Source organism: Chrysemys picta, chromosome 8 (assembly GCF_011386835.1).
Source record: "Chrysemys picta bellii isolate R12L10 chromosome 8, ASM1138683v2, whole genome shotgun sequence".
Classification (NCBI taxonomy): domain Eukaryota; kingdom Metazoa; phylum Chordata; order Testudines; family Emydidae; genus Chrysemys; species Chrysemys picta.
Window position 1 is genome coordinate 99,302,604 of NC_088798.1, and position 12,133 is coordinate 99,314,736.

Sequence of the window (12,133 nt, forward strand, 5' to 3'; positions counted from 1 at the left end):
CAAATATTTTGTGATGCATTATTTTAGCTTTTTGCTCTATGGAATGCCATTGCAAAATCCACTAATGCACAGTGAGTTTTCCAGTCAGTAGAGTGAGATCCTACTGTATCAGGCCTTTCAGCACAGAGGATCCCAGAGTACGATAAAAATGAAAATACAAACTATAGACTGGAGATGAAGCTGAACCAAAACTCCAGATCCGCTCACCTTCACCTACCGCTGAAATTCAGCTGCCTCTAAACAGTGGCACTAAAAAGCAGTTTAGGACAGGAAGTGAAGAAGAATACTGTATTCAATTGAAACATCATAGGAGGAATGTTAGTGAGGGAGAGCATAATTATTCAAATTGGAATTTGTCCAGGATCTATGTAGTGGCAGCCAAAGCAGGGCTGGATAAGCCCTGGAAAAAGTGATTTGTTAGGGCTTGGGTGAAACTGGAAGGAATTTTTATTGAATCCGGCCCTAAGTTCTTGTGGAATCAAGAGGATTAATTGACAAAGGGAAATCTAATATGCTGCTTGGAACTTATGGAACAAAGAAATAAAATTAATGTAGCCACTGGAATTGCAATAGCATGTGGAAGGCCATTTTTTATCTATATGTACTATGAGGTAGGCTTTGAAATTAAGTCTTCAAATGCATCTGAGTTGTAATTTAACATCACATGGGAATTTAGATGGAGGCACCACTGTTCATTGGTCCATCAATGTAGGATTGTCCCTTAAATGATATGATGATATACAGAATAGTGCTATATAGATTTGTTCTGTGTTTAGCCTGCTGCTTTTACACCTATGGAAATTTGTTAAATTTTTATTGTTTGAACTATTCTCAAACATCAAGAGAGGGACCAATGGAGCTTTCAGACATATAGGCGTGTGTTAGTGCATATCTTGGGAAATTAAAAGAGGGAATATGGTCTATTGGTTAAAGCAGGGAAGCGGGAGTCAGGACTTCTGTGTTCAATTGTCCACTTTGCCACCGATGCAATATGTGTTCTTGGTCAAGTTACATAACTTTGCTGTCTCCCAGTTCCTGTGTAATTGAGACATTTGCCAGAACATGGTGGTGGTAGGCATAATTCTTTAATGTCAGTAGAGTGTTTCAAAACATAAGATGGCAGATGATATAAAAGTGCCAATTATTATAATGATAAGATATTGCATTTATGTAGGTACTCAGAATAACTGATTATAAATGTTGGCGACTATGCATAGCCATGTATTCAAGGGCAGGAACATCACCCCAGAATTGGTGTATTCTCATGTTTCCATGCCTGGTTTATCTCTGAATCTGAGTTCCAAGAGACTCATGATAAATTGTGGCTAACCACACAGCAGACAGATATTATATGTACTATTGATTTGGCAATGTGAAGCTTCACTCATTTCACTCATACCTGATGTTTAGGAAAGGTCAGGATTAATGAGTTAAAAGCCCAAATGGTGAATTTGTGGCCAGTTCTATTTGTTTTTTGATTTAAGTTTCCCAAGTAGAAAGTGTCAATGCAGGTTGAATAGTTAAAGATGACTTTTTACATTCTAAAAATAAGAAGAGAAGAAAAAAATAATCTTGGTTCTTAGTTTGGCTCAAGTCAAGGGTTAATCACCTTTTCCTTTCATAAAAAGGGTACATGCTTGGTTTTTAGGTATCTTTGTAAACAATATTTTTGTATCAAAGAAGAAATGCCAAGGGATTAAAGGCCACATTTTCAAAACTGCCTACGAAGTCTGCATTTATCCTGATGTGCCTGCGAATCCTGCTTTTGTTTCTGCAGAAGCGGTAATCACACATGCACATTTAATGGTCACAGCTGGTCAGGTTGCTTTAAAAAGATGGCCCAAAGTAAGGAAAAAATCCAAGGTGCCAGCAGCAATCCTTTAATGAGAATGGAATGATGGAGAAAAATATTTTACTAGGTAATGTGTTGTTCCAAACAGGGCCGGCTCCAGCTTTTTTGCCACCCCAAGCGGAAAAAAAAGAAGAAGGCGATCAGTGGCACTTTGGTGGGAGCTGAATCACGCTTCCTTCGCTGGTGCCTGGAGCCAGCCCTGGTTCCAAATAGCAAAGACAATATACACAATCTCTAAAATGGTGGGACAATGGGAAGGTAATATAAGTTAATAAAAACAGAAGGTTTAAGGCAACTGGAGAAGGATGATACTCTTGGAATTGTAAAGGCGCATCCAAGATTTTCAAAATCATCCTTGTTTAAGTGCCTAAATCAGTGTCCTGATTTTTAATGATGCACACTCAGCATCCCCCACTGAAGTTAATGGAAGTACGTAAAGATATGCAGGTGCATAAGTGTTTGTGGGTTTAAAGGTCCGATTGGGTCATCACTTTCACACACATACTGGAAAGCAGTGGGATTTGCTTGATGTGTAAGATATTTCTCAGCTTGACGACGGGCCGCAGAATCCAGACCTTAGACACTGGAGTGTCTCTATTCCGTTAAAAGCTCCACAAATGATTCAGTTACAGCTCATGACAGGTACAAAATCAGAAGCCATTTTTGAAAATGACATCTATAATGACAGGGCTAGATTTCGGTCCTCTTACTCATCTTGCGTCCTAACCCTACTCCTCAATGCATCCCTTTGAAATCCCCTTGTGAGTGTGACGCTTGTGCAGGATGAGACCATTTGAGGAGAAAGCTCCTGCTCACCACCGGTAAAGGGGGCAGAATCTAACCCATCACTATTTGTCAGCCTGATAAAGAAATAACAGTGGGTGCTTGATCACTAGCTAATTGCTTACTCTAGCATCATGCGTCTGTACCAAAGCCTATGGAGGTAGAAAGGCAACGACTCCCATTGACTTTGGGAGAGGTCCAGGTTGGATATTAGGAAAAACTATTTCACTAGGAGGGTGGTGAAACACTGGAATGCGTTACCTAGGGAGGTGGTGGAGTCTCCTTCCTTGGAGGTTTTTAAGGCCCGGCTTGACAAAGCCCTGGCTGGGATGATTTAGTTGGGAATTGGTCCTGCTTTGAGCAGGGGGTTAGACTAGATGACCTCTTGAGGTCCCTTCCAACCCTGATATTCTATGATTCTATGACTTCAATGGGCTTTGGCTCAGGCCCTATATATGTGTATGTACACCAAGTATATTATGATCAAGGCTCTGTGCTGTTAGGACTTTTTTCTATTAAAGTGTCCAGCTTTGCCTGTAGTTCAGGGATGAAGAATTGGGGTGTGTTTGTAAGATTTAGCTATGCAAGTGCTGCTTTAATCACCCAGGCCACTTTAGCACCAGAGCAGTGACCTGCCAACCTAAGTGATGTGTCTCCCTTTTGATATCTTGCCGTTTTGACTTCAGTATTCACTTAAACGGCAGAGGGCAGGGGGAAGGGAGAAGGAACACAAGGCCTGCAAATTAGCATCAAAGGGCTGGTGCGAGGTTTATTGGGGCATTTACTAGGGTTGTTTTCATTATTTACACCACTGTTGATTCCAGGAGATCTCATTAAAAGTGTAATAAATGTAAAAATATTTTACAAGCCAATAAAAGTTCCAAAGCAAAAATAACTATATAGGACGATTTTTCTTCTTTTAAAAAATACTGTGTGGTATCATACTGACTTTGCTGATTACTGATGGGATGATAAGAAAAGCTCCGTTCCTGGTCTAGTGCAAGTGGGCAGTGGGGGTGGGGGGGTTCAGGATGGCTTTTCCACCGACTAATTCAGATAGTGGGCACAATTTTGCTCTCCTTGATGTCAGTGGAAAAACTCCTACTGGCTTTGGTGAGAACGGGGTTGGGCCAAATGTAACATTTCATTGTAAGGAAAGAAAAAAAATCTGACATGTTTTATTAAAATCTTTCTTATATTAAAAGGGGAAATATATCCATGAGTGTACTGGAAAACATGGTACTAGCAAAGGGAGAATACATTCATGCTTTTAAGTTCCTCTGTAAAATATGTTTGCATAAACACACTGTGTGTAGTCAGAACAAGCATATATTTTTTGGAAGTATGTTAAACAAGGCCAGTGATATTTGCCAAATCCTCTATTATGGTTTTGGGATATGCAGTTTTCTGCAAAAGGACTGAGCTAAAACCAGGAAACATTTTGGAATGAATCCAGTTTGGATTTAATCCAAAAAATTTGGGAATGAGCGGGTGGGGAAAAGAAGTTGAATTTAACCCTTAAACCACCCAACCACAGTTTAGGAGAAGGAGTGTTAACAGAGGAGGTTATGATCTTGTCCCAAAGACAAGATATAATGGCATTGGATACTGTCTTTTATCATCAAGCAAGAAAACCTGCTTCCAACTTTTTAAACTTGGCTGCCTAAAGTTAGGCACCTAAATCATAGAGTATCCAGAATGCATGGGCTGATTTTCAGAGATGCTAAGCAAATGCAGCTCTCCTTGACTTCAGCATCATTACCTCTGAACATCAGACCAGCCCATGAAAGTGGGGTTAGGAGCCTAATTTTAAGCACTCAAATTTGAAAAAGGTGGAATTAGCACCAAACTTTCAAAAATGATCTCTAAAGCCATTAGTAGAATTGTGTATATCCCCCCAAAATTGTGCAGGCAGTTTTGCACGAATCAGTTTTTGTATGTGAAAAACTAAAACGATACGTATGCAGCCTGCATTTGTGTGTGCAAATGGATAGATTGTCTCATTAGATAGCTGGTGTAAGAAACAAATTTAATCTAATCCATCTGCAAAACAGCACAGCTGTACATGCATTTGATTGGTTAATTTAAATCCACATTTTTGGTGAATGAATAGTTAGTTTGAAAACAAAATACAACAATGAATTTCTGAGGCGGCAGAGTTGGGCACAATTCTGCAGTTGGAAACAGAACTTGAGTATCCCACTCAATTCATGACAATTGTCATAAAGATAATTCATGGCAGATATGATGAAGTTTTGGAGCTGTGGTTAAAACCCAAAAAAGAAAACATGGAAAACATGAAAATAAGTCTGAAGATGTTGTGTTATATCTGCCAACTAGTGGCTGAACATTCAGGGCAAAATTCATCCGCAGAAGTCAGTGCAGTTACACGAAGGTTGAATTTGGCCTTCAGAATGGAGTCTTCCATCACTCTGTGTGTGTGTATGCATGTGTGTGTATGCATGTTTGTGGGTGTGTGTGTGTCTGCTAAATTTCAAATCCAGATGCTCACTACCTACAAGTTTGGGGCAGTTGCTCTAGAACAGGGGTCGGCAATGTTTGGCACACGGCTCGCCAGGGTAAGGACCCTAGCGGGCTGGGCCAGTTTATTTACCTGCTGACGCGTCAGGTTTGGCCGATCGCGGCCCTCCCTGGCTGCGGTTCGCCTCCCGGGCCAAAGGGGGCAGTGGGAAGCCGCGGCCAGCACATCCCTCAGCCCGCGCCGCTTCCCGCCGCCCCCATTGGCCCGGGACGGCAAACCGCGGCCAGTGGGGGCCGCGATCGGCCGAACCTGCCACATCAGCAGGTAAATAAACTGGCCTGGCCCGCTAGGGTGCTTACCCTGGCAAGCCGCGTGCCGAACGTTGCCGACCCCTGCTCTAGAAGGTCATCTAAAGCAGTGGTTCTCAAACTTGGGCCACCGCTTGTTCAGGGAAAGCCCCTGGCGGGCCGGGTCAGATTGTTTACCTGCCACGTACGCAGGTTTGGCTGATCGCAGCTCCCACTGGCCGCGGTTCGCCACTCCAGGCTGACGGGGGCTGTGGGAAGGGCGGCCAGCACATCCCTCGACCTGCCCCGCTTCCTGCAACCCCCATTGAACTGGAGTGGCAAACTGCGGCCAGTGGGAGCCGCGATCGGCCAAACCTGCGGACGCGACAGGTAAACAAACCAGCCTGACTCGCCAGGGGCTTTCCCTGAACAAGCGGGGGCCCTAGTTTGAGAACCACTGCCCTAAAGGAAAGTTATGATCTGGCCTAGCTGGGCTAGGTTTTTTTAGAAGGAAATTTCTATTTAGCCCATGCACTTTTCCTAAAAACTGGAAAGACACAAGAAGTTACAAGTAGCCTGATCATTTCAAGAGAACATTATTATTTTTACTGCTACCACAATAGTGTCCAAAGGTCACAATTCGATTTGGGAGCCCATTGTGCTGTGCATTGCACAACCACAGGTAACAAAGAGATGGTCCCTGTCCCAGGTAGCTACATTGTTTATTATTTTTTAACTGTTTGTGAAATTACTTGTTTAACATTAAACACTATTACTAAATAATAATAATACTTTGCACTTATACAGCATCTTTTATCCAAAGCTCCCAGGGTGGGTGTTATTTCCCATATTTTTATATATGTGGACTCTAAGGCATGGAGGAGTTAGGGGGATTTTTAAAGGAACCTCTTGGAGTCTGGCCCAAATTCCTTTAAAAGTCAATGTGAGTTGGGGACTGAAGTCCCAAATGCCCCTTGGAAAGCCCCATTCTAAGTGACATGCTCAATGACACACATCGAGTCAGTGGCAGAGGTGGGAGCAGAACTTGAGTATCCCATCTCCTGGTCTCGTGCTCTATTATTTTATATTTTTATTTGATTTAAAATAGTATTTCTTATCCCTACGAAGGCTCTGCTAGCAATATCCTGCTAGCATGACTCAGCCAGCCACACTGTTGCAAACAACCATTAATTTCACTGCAAATGCAGGGTCTAGCCATAATTCTTCACTTTGACTGCTTGCGAAAGTATCATTCACTTGTCTTTCGAATGCTAATGATTCACAAATTGATTCGGGTTTTCTCACTGCGATGTTGCTATCTCTTTTGCTCTCTTATAGCTAACAGGAAATTCAAAACTGGATGCAATCACTTCTCATAATTTGAAATGTTAAACCTTGGCACGTCACTCCAGCTGTGATACATACAGCCTGCTCTATTAAGCTTTAATGTATACTCCTAATGGCCATATGAGGGTAGAAATCCAGGGATTAACTTTGATTCCAGTTTAACTACTGATAGGCGCCTGCAGTATTATAAAAGACTCTCTCCCCTCTGAGAGACATTGACCATCTTTGCCTTTGTTTGTTCATAATGCTATTGAAACTTTTAGCTAAGCATCGATTTCCCCCTAAATTGACAACTATAACCCAGGTTTAATCTATCTGAGGAATAGTGCATACAGAGCTGAATGACTAGATGGAGGATTTAGTTTGAAAAATGGGAATTGCCGCTTTAAATATGCTATGGATTATGGAAAGATGTCCATTTTCTTTAGCAATGGGCCCCAGCTGCAATGTTCAAAGCAATCTGGATGTTGAACATCCCGTCGTTGTGGGATGCTTGGATGTGATGGATTGGGAGGGATAGCTCAGTGGTTTGAACATTGGCCTGCTAAACCCAGGGTTGTGAGTTCAATCCTTGAGGGGGCCACTTGGGGATCTGGGGCAAAATCAGTACTTGGTCCTGCTAGTGAAGGCGGGGGGCTGGACTCGATGACCTGTCAAGGTCCCTTCCAGTTCTAGGAGATGGGATATCTCCATTAATTTATTTATTTATTTATTTAAATCCTGGCTGCACTGGACTCAGTGGCCAAATTCCTACTGCCTTCAATGGGGCCAAGATTTTACCCACTATTTTGGCTTGGGGCGTAGCTCTAATTTTCTTCAACAGTTTTCCTTGAGATGGGGAAGAGATTTGTATTCCTAGCATGAACGAGATCGGCAAGTGATTAGAAAAGAAGGCCAGGCTGTTTGGATTATACAAATAAACAGTGAAAAGAAGAGGTAATTATTGCCTATTCTCATTCACACTCAGGCCTCCTGTACATCACTCTCGCATCATAAAGAGGTCTGACAGTGGGCATAGTGAGACTCTGGCCATTGTCTTTTCCATGTTAAAAGTAGGTAGAATGTATAGAAAAGTTATTTCTTGAACAGAGCTAGCAGTCTCTGATTCTGTGCATGTAACAGAGTTCCAGGGAATAATCTAACACTTATGTAATTCTCAATTATCATCTGGACCGAAGAAAGAGCATTCTATAAGCAAAGGAGTACATTTTTTTTTTTTACAGAGGACGACATGGTCACTGTTCCAAAGAAGAAGGTTGCACCTATCCTTTTAAATACGGATTTTGCTGCAATCATTCATGCCTTTGTCAACTCCAGGATGGATTACTGCAATCTGCCTTCTCTGGAGCTATTCCTGAATAGAGCTGGGGAAATAACAGATTTTCTAATTCCCTAGCAATACCAAAACATTAAAAGAAAAAAAAAATTAGGCTCAAACCGAAAATGCAATTTTTCAACATTTTCAGCAAACAAAAAATTCAATCTGCCCCACCCAAACCAACCAACCAACCAAAAGCAAAATTGGGGGTTAAACCACATGTTCTGTTCAACCTGAAATGAAACGTTTCATTTTGATTTCAAGCATTTTTTAAAAATTAAAAATAAAGAAAATTAAAGGAAATTTCAAATTGAAAAGTCATTTCAATCAAAACATTTCATTAAGAAAATGTCAAAATGATGCTTTTGATATTTTTGGATTTTTTTGGTAATAGTTGAAAGACGTTGGCAAAATTGACACAACGCCACAAAATGTTTTGCTGTTGCAGAATCTGGATTCTTCACTGAAAAAAGTTTTGGTGAAAAAAAAGTCACCCAGTTCTGCTCCTGACCATCTGCTCCTGAGGATAGTTCAGAACACAGCTAAATGCTCTTATAAAGGCCGTGAACCTGCAGGTTGTTCTGCACAAGAGCATCCCTGAGGCTGAGCAGAGCCCCATTGTAGATGGGGATCCACCTATATCAAACAATTTGCAGAATTAGGGCTTATTGGTGTTTCATGCATGAGACATATTAGACCTGTGCTCCAGAGACTACACTGATTCCCAGTCATTGTTTTTTATCTATAAGGCTATATAGTCTAAGCCCTCTGTACTTCTATATCCTCACTGAGTTGTAACCCAGCTGTTGAAATCAGCTGGGACTTTCAAGATGACAGGACAGTCTACTCCTAACCTCCAAACATACAGATCTAGAGTCCCAGTGGAGAGTCCTTGGATTTAGAGGCATCTTTAAGACTAACAGAAGTATTGGGAGCATAAGCTTTCGTGGGTAAGAACCTCACTTCTTCAGATGTGGGTAAGAACCTCACTTCTTCAGAACCTCACTTCTGGCATCTGAAGAAGTGAGGTTCTTACCCACGAAAGCTTATGCTCCCAATACTTCTGTTAGTCTTAAAGGTGCCACAGGACCCTCTGTTGCTTTTTACAGATTCAGACTAACACGGCTACCCCTCTGATACTTGGATTTAGAAATTGCTCACTACTTGGTGTGACAGAACCCACATAAGCTTACTGACCTTCTGGGCATTTCCCAAGGACTATACATTGTACTCAGGTTTTTCCAGTGGGGTTATTTTGAGTGGGCACCAGAGGTTTACGATGTGTATATAGGGAAGTTCTTCACGATTGCTTTGTGTGCGGTTTATAGTTATTTTTCCACATGGGCCTAGAAGCCACGCTAGCTGTACTCATAAATCGTAAAAGAAAAACCCTTTCCTCTCTGCTGTATTATCTTTCTATTAATGTATTTTTTTGCTTATTTTGCTGGGCTTCCAAGATGGAAATTTGTACCAATGTTTCAGAGTTCTGAAAAATAATCATCAAAGGCTAGGGGAAAAAAAAACACCAAAGAGAAAGAGGATCACTGTCAACTGGTTCTGTCCATGCACTACGTTATATTGGCTAGAGCTTCAAGTTGGCTTCATCAGTTTTGTGAAGGCTGAGGTGATGGTGAGACATGACATATTGTTCCTTTCATGTACATTCTTTGGAATCTTTTCTCTCAGGCTAAATAGCTCCATACTTCTGGGAGATTATGTACATACGAAGAAAATAAAGACTGAAGATGGCATGCAAATACCTGTGGGTGATCAGGTAACCCAACCCATCCTCTGGCTTTAAAAAACTCTGAGTCAGGTGTTTTCTATTCAAACAAATTTCCCAAAAAATCATTTTTGGGGGTTGCACACCCAGTCTCATTTAATCTCCATTCAGGTCTATTGTCACAGAGTGATGGAGAATCTTCTGATTCATGAGGAAAGGAGATTAAAGGAGACAGAAGGAGAGACAGAGCAACGAAGAGAAATGAGACCACAGAGAGAGCTCACTAATTCGAACCAGCAACTGGGCAATGCATTGTGAATTAATGAATTTTGCACGATATTAAAGCAAGGATCAAGCAACACAAAGGGTATGTCTACACTACGAAATTAGGTCGATTTTATAGAAGTCGATTTTTATAAATCGATTTTATACAGTCGATGGTGTATGTCCCCACTAACCGCATTAAGTTGGCGGAGTGTGTCCTCACTACTGTGGCTAGCATTGACTTACAGAGTGGTGCATTGTGGGTAACTATCCCACAGTTCTCGCAGTCTCCACTGCCCATTGGAATTCTGGGTTAAGCTCCCAGTGCCTGATGGGGCAAAAACATTGTCGCGGGTGGTTTTGGGTACAAGTCGTCAGTCACCCCTCCCTCCATGAAAGCAATGGCAGATAATCGTTTCGTGCCTTTTTTCCTGGGTTACCCGTGCAGATGCCATACCGCGGCAAGCATGGAGCCCACTCAGCTCACTGTCACCGCTGCTGTTGAGAGTATTGTAAACACCTCACGTATTATCCTGGAGTATATGCAGAACTGGGCTAAGAGACACCAGCACGAGGAGGATTTTGATGAGGATATGGACACAGACATTCCTGAAAGCACGGGCTCTGGCAATTGGGACATCATGGGGGCAGTGGGGCTGGTTGATACAGTGGAACGCCAATTCTGGGCCAGGCAAACAAGCACAGACTGGTGGGACCGTATAGTGTTGCAGGCGTGGGATGATTCACAGTGGCTGCAAAACTTTCGCATGCGTAATGCCACTTTCCTGGAATTCTGTGAGTCGCTTTCCCCCACCCTGAAGTGCAGGAATACCAAGATGAGAGCTGCCCTGACAGTTGAGAAGTGAGTGGCAATAACCCTGTGGAAGCTTGCAACGCCTGACTGCTACCGGTCAGTCGGGAATCAATTTGGAGTGGGCAAGTCTACTGTGGGGGCTGCTGTGATCCAAGTAGCCAATGCCTTAGAGACTAACAAATTTATTTGGGCATAAGCTTTCATGGGCTAAAACCCACTTAATCAGATGCATGGAGTGGGTTTTAGCCCATGAAAGCTTATGCCCAAATAAATTTGTTAGTCTCTAAGGTGCCACAAGGACTCCTCGTTGTTTTTTAGGTAAGGAAATGTGCACTAAATGACACATACGCCATCAATTTAGGGCATGCACACAATGGGCCTGATCCATGACAGGGCTCCCAGGTACTTTCAGGATGCTGATTGATGACTAAGACCAACAACAACAATAATACGTTTAAACCAACTATGTTGCAAATCAACCACTCCTCATTATAAGGTTAACTACCGTAAGGGAGCTCTGACAAGCAACATCCCATCTACTTATTGTATCTCCTAAACATGCTACATTCTCTGGCTGAGACTCACTTTCTTTTAACTAGTGCTTAAGGACCTTTAATTGAATGTATAAGCCTTTGAATGTTAATCATTCAAAAGCTAGAATGTGAAAGTCACATAGTTGCGTGGCAGTATGTAGGTGGATTTTAGGTCAGGCCTCTTAATCATAAGGCAAACAGAAGACTTTGTCCACAAAAGGAGGATCACATGCTCAGGGCAGAGTGAAAACAAAATAGTTGGTTAGAGGAGTGCCATGGCCGATGTGTTGCAGCTGTCCCTCCTATCTGCCATTTCCCCCCTTCTCCAAATGTAAATCATCACCCTTTTCCTTTTTTAACATAACAGTCTTGTCATTTAAAAGCTCAAAGAGCTGAGAAAAAAGTCGCTCTGTTTAGAGAAAACATTAAAACAAATGATGAGCATTTAATAAATGGGGAAAAACGTCTGTTGATCATAACAGAATTTTTTTTCTTTAAACATCCAAACAATATCCCCAAAGGTCACTTTCTACTGGTGTGTTTGGAGGTATGTCTTTGTCCGGCTGGTCGGGCTCTCTGTCTCTCTCTCTCTCTCAGGCTGGCCTGTAGTCCGAAGTAACATTCATTGGGCCAGAGCCTTGGACAGAGCTCAAATGTATGGAATGCAAATCAGGGGGCAGTGTGCAAAGCTTGCTAAAGCCCTCACTTGGTGGTGCCGCTCTGGCCTTTC